Source organism: Pseudophryne corroboree, chromosome 6, assembly GCF_028390025.1.
Source record: "Pseudophryne corroboree isolate aPseCor3 chromosome 6, aPseCor3.hap2, whole genome shotgun sequence".
Classification (NCBI taxonomy): Eukaryota; Metazoa; Chordata; class Amphibia; order Anura; family Myobatrachidae; genus Pseudophryne; species Pseudophryne corroboree.
In genome coordinates this window covers 72055246-72060065 of record NC_086449.1, presented here as the reverse complement: position 1 = coordinate 72060065, position 4820 = coordinate 72055246, and the positions used below count along the sequence as shown (strand labels likewise).

The following is a 4820-nucleotide window of genomic DNA, read 5'->3' as shown; positions in this document are numbered from 1 at the left end:
CGGGTTACCGGAAAGCGAGGAGCAAGGAAAAGATGTGGGAAAAGTAGAGAAAAGAACGCTGCAAAGCATCACATCTCATCCAGACGGGCAACGTCCTGAATTTGGCTGCACACTCCTCAGGTGTCTCCGCAGACAGGTGCTCATATAGAAACAGACAGATAAATGTTCTGACAGGAGCCGGACTTAACAGTTGTATACCCAGCAGAGAGAATACACAGCCAACTGCTGATGTATGCCCATCAATATGTCCGAAGATCTGCCTATATATACACGTAGAAATCTATACAGGATCTTCATGCATGCAAGTCCAATTCACAGGCAACAAAAATAGATATATGTGTATAAAAATACAGGTTAGAAACAGGGAGGGATCAATCTTTCCCCCGCCACCTCTCCTGTCTTTGCTTTTAAAAAATAATAAAATAAAGTAAAAAATAAAAACAAATTAAAAAAATAAAAGAAAGGAAAATGAAAATAAAAAAAAAAAGGACTGAGGGGTCTTGCGTCGCGGACCCTCTCCCCAGCACGCTCTGCCGTTTTCAGAGCTGCCGTTTTTCAGAGCTGCATCTTTCAAGATCCTGCAATCCGTCCGGGGCGGTGGGAGGAGGAGGGGGTGGGTGAGAGGAGGGTGGTAGGTGGGGGGTGGTGGTGGTGGTGGGGGGGGCTGACTGGGAGCGAGAGGAGGAAGATGAGGCAGGAATCAGAGTACGGGGGAGTCTCTGAGCACCTCACGATTTAGCCACGGTGACATTTAGAGATGGGAAAATAATCCATGCTGGCCAATTGATTAAAGGATAAATGACAGTGGGGTGTTGAGAGACTGGTTTGGGGGGTGATTTTTTGCTAGGGCTAGAGGCTGCCATAGGATTCCTCCTCTCACTGCCCACATCTCTGCCTCAAATATGAAGCTCCAGTTTGTGGTCCAGCCTGGGAAGATAGAAGCTAGGTATCAATCCTCCACAGCAGCAGAGAGCAGAGAGAGTGATTCAGGAGGAGGGGGAGAAGAGAGAGAGAGAGATGGGGAAAGAAGGAGGGGAGAGATATGCTGCAGTCCACATCACCACTCCCCCAGTCCTTTGAGATGCTAAAAGGTCTGCCTAGAATCGGCCATTAATCCTAAACATTTGGGTGAAATAAGAGGTTAATGTACATATAGAGCATTAAGAGCCCAGTCAGGGTAAGTCTGGGCAGCAGTTGGATAGAGAGGTAGAAATGATACACCTAATATTACCATTCAGGGGAAGGTGTAGGTGTAATGAGAGTAAGCTGGCCAATTTATCCTGGCTGCTCAGTCTGAGCCACACATGAGAGCCCTAGGCCAATCACTGCAGCAGCTGTCCTGCCAAACCCACAGGAGTTTCTGTAGGGGGGGGAGCAGGAGACACAGGATCAGGAGGAAGGCAGTAATATGCCAAGGGAAGTGGAAAGTGGCACAGGGGAAGGGAATGGCAGCTGGGGATGAGATGTGATGAGCATTGGGTCAGACACACAACAGAGTATTGGGGTTATGTTGCAGGAATAGCAGACCCTCCAACATGACCCGCCCCACTAGGTACAAAATGCTCTGTTTCTGGACTTCCCTCTTAATTTATGATTTCCATCACCTGTGTTGAACTAGTTAAATGATAAGAAAGCTGTTTCTTCACAGGTGATGGCAATAATAAATTAAGAGGGAAGTCCAGAAACAGAGCATTTTGTACCTAGTGGGGCGGGTCATGTTGGAGGGTATGGAATAGGTGGAAGTGGCAGGGAGAGTGTGTGAGCTGTGGGTAGGAAGAGAAGTTAGGGTCAGCTGTAGAGGGCGCTGCTGAGTAAGAGGGAAGCGATGCAGTGATGATGTGTCACACACTGCACATATACAGGCTAGGCAAGGGAAGTCAGTGGGAGCTGTCCAAGGTGCTGAACACTACAGCAGCAGCAGCCTATGCTACTGCACCAAGCTTAACACTTCATGTGCCTGCACACCTCCCCTCCTCCTTCCAATACCAGCTTTCCTCTAGCTACACAGACCAGAAAATAGGTGCAGAGTCCAATAGCAGGCAATGGACCTGCTTACCAGAATGTCACCTGTATGATACATAGCAATCATTATCTCATATTCCTCACTGCAGTGTAGCACACACACGTTTCTAAGGAGCATCATTGTGTATAGGGTCTTTGCTTTATCACTGCCACGGCTGCATTTATTTCCTGACACTGTGTTATCGCCGATGAGTAAGTTGGGCTGACACAGCGCTAGCACTGACCGCCCCCTGCAATGTCCCCGCTGTGATAGTAGCCTGCCATTACACTAGTGTGTGTCACTGTGCTAACACCACCAGACTGACACTGTTCCATCCCTGCCTATTTGTCACTATCACACCGCCTAAGTGGCATCGCTTCCCACGCACATATTTATTATTATTATTATTATTATTATGTTGCTGCTAACCTACTCAGTTACTGACCTGTTACTGCTTTATTTCTCCACACACTGCATCCTCACTTGTCTATCTCTACAGGTCACATACTGGGGTCTAGTCATTATCCCTTAATGGCCGAGCGTCCCCATACAATAGTATGAGGACTGAAAATCATCAAAATCCAAAATACTAGATTTTCGGAACTTGACAGCAGAACCCAATCTTCAGATGGCATTGGTTGGCAGACCAGGGGCGCATCATGAAAGGAGAAGGCCCATGTGCACTCTCTGGCCCCCTCTTCTCTAGCTGTCAGAGCAATAGACTGTGGGCGCTAGAGTCACTGGGAAACCCTAATGCTGTCCCATACCTCCCAACATCTGGAGGCTTGAGAGCAGGACCCTATCACGGCGTCAAAAAGAGGGTGTGGCCTAATGAAAATCGGGCATGGCTTTGCATGAATGACATGATTGCGAGCCACGCCTCCCATTTCCGTCACAGTGGGGCCAGGGCCAGTGCTCTGTGAGCTGCTACCCATGCCCTCAGTCCCTCTGCCTCACTGGAATGGATGCTGTGCGCATGCGCACTGCGTCTATTCACTGCTGCTCTGCTCTGAACTGAGCAAAGAAAGATCAGGAGCCTCCCAACTGTCCCCCCACCGCGGGACACTGCAGCCCGCGAGAGGGACAGCGGGAGAGACCCCCAAAAAATGGGACTGTCCCACGAAAATCAAGACAGTTGGGAGGTATGCTGTCCCCTCGTATGCATGCACAGGTCTCCGGGAAAATGGTGCGGTGGACATTTTCCAGGTGATTTTACTACAGCGCATGTGTGAAACGCCAAGAAAATGGCCACCGAGGTATTTTTCAAGTTGTTTCTGCAGCGACGCTGATGCCTGCGCATGACTCCGGAGGCTAAGTATTGACAAAATGGGTACAGGGTGTGAGGTGTTGGCCGCCCTGGACCCCGTGTGCACCGCACATACTGCACCCATTATAGATACGTCAGTACTTCTTCATATGGAAAGGAGGACCGGGCTGCAAAAAGATATTTTTTTGGATCCCTCCCTGTTCAGATCACTGCAGTTACACTAATTTATACATGCAGTGCTACTGGGGGATGCAGTTAATTTACCGGCTGTCGGGGTCCCGGCGGTCAGGAGACCAACACTGGAATCCTGACAGCTGCCGAAATGCCGCCGGTCGGAAACTTGACCAGAGCCCCAAATTTCCACTCGGGTGGTGGTCCACGCCACCACCTGGTGGGCAATATAATTCACTTGCCACCGGGCCCGAAGCGTGGCAAGCGCAGCGAGCCTATGACGGGACACACTGTGCTCACCTTCGAGATACTGGCAGTCGGGATTCCGGCGTCGCTCTCTTTCCCACCGTGATCCCGACTGTCAGTATTACATACCGGACCCGCTACTGGTCTGTCATTATTACACTGTAACAGTTTTAGCAGAGGACTGTCGCAACTCTCGCAGGGATGGTGTGGATGCTGGCCATACTTGTAGGATTGGCGCAGACCCAGAGCAGAGAAGCCAAGTCTAACATATTGGTGGTCTTCATTAGGGGGTTTGGACTGTGTTGCGCCTGATAAGCAGATCACGGTTCCTAATGTGCGGGGATGGCGGACACTGGAGGAACTGAAGGCAGGTAGAGTACTAGGCATTGTGAGATGTACTGAAGCATAGTCAACAAAAATGGGTCAGAACAAGACGGGAAATGCGGTACCAGGGAACTGGCAGACTCAGGTTGGGAGAAAAACCAAGGCCAGAACTGGAAAGTCACAAGGAGCAGTACCAAAAGAGCAGGTAAGGAGAACCGTCAGACGGAGAACAGGTAATAACACTGGAAACTCTAACAAACCAGATGCTGGAGTACAGGATGTGAAACTAATATTTCTAATCGCTCAGGCGATTCCAATCTGGCACCAAACATCACACTTAGCTTTAAATTTAAAACAGTGGTGGGCACCAAACACCTAACAAACATTTTAAGGGGAAACTTTGAATAAAATTTGCATAGAAGCTTGGGAGCATGGACATCCAAGGATTTCACCCAACATCTCACTCTCTCTGGACAGTAACCCCGTCTACTCAATTAAGTACTGAATGGACCTGCGAGATATTCTAGAATCCATAATCTGTTTCATCATATTCCTCCTGGTGGTTAACTGGGATGACAGAATGTGGACACTTGGGTGTGAAAAAATCAAATTAGGACCAGAGGTTGTAAGAGGAAAACATGAGAGACATTGGCAATCCTGAAAGTAAGCAGAAGAGTCTACCGGAATGCCACAGGGTTGATAACCTGTAAGATTTGGAATTGCTCAATGAATTTAGGAGCAGTCTTCATGGCGTGGACTTTCAGATGTAAATGTCTTATTGGCAGCTAGGCTCTGTCTCTTGGCTTTAAA

The 4820-nt window shown here is 48.8% G+C and overlaps 1 protein-coding gene across 1 annotated transcript in view; it reads right to left on the bottom strand.

Annotated features, from left to right (window-relative positions):
- CACNA1A (calcium voltage-gated channel subunit alpha1 A) overlaps window positions 1-964 on the bottom strand; it is a 502477-nt gene extending 501513 nt beyond the window's left edge. Inside the window, exon 1 of the mRNA XM_063931156.1 lies at window positions 1-964. This exon is cut by the window's left edge and continues 268 nt beyond it. The gene's annotated coding sequence lies outside the window, so the exon portion shown is untranslated.
- Between the last annotated feature and the right edge of the window lie 3856 nt (window positions 965-4820).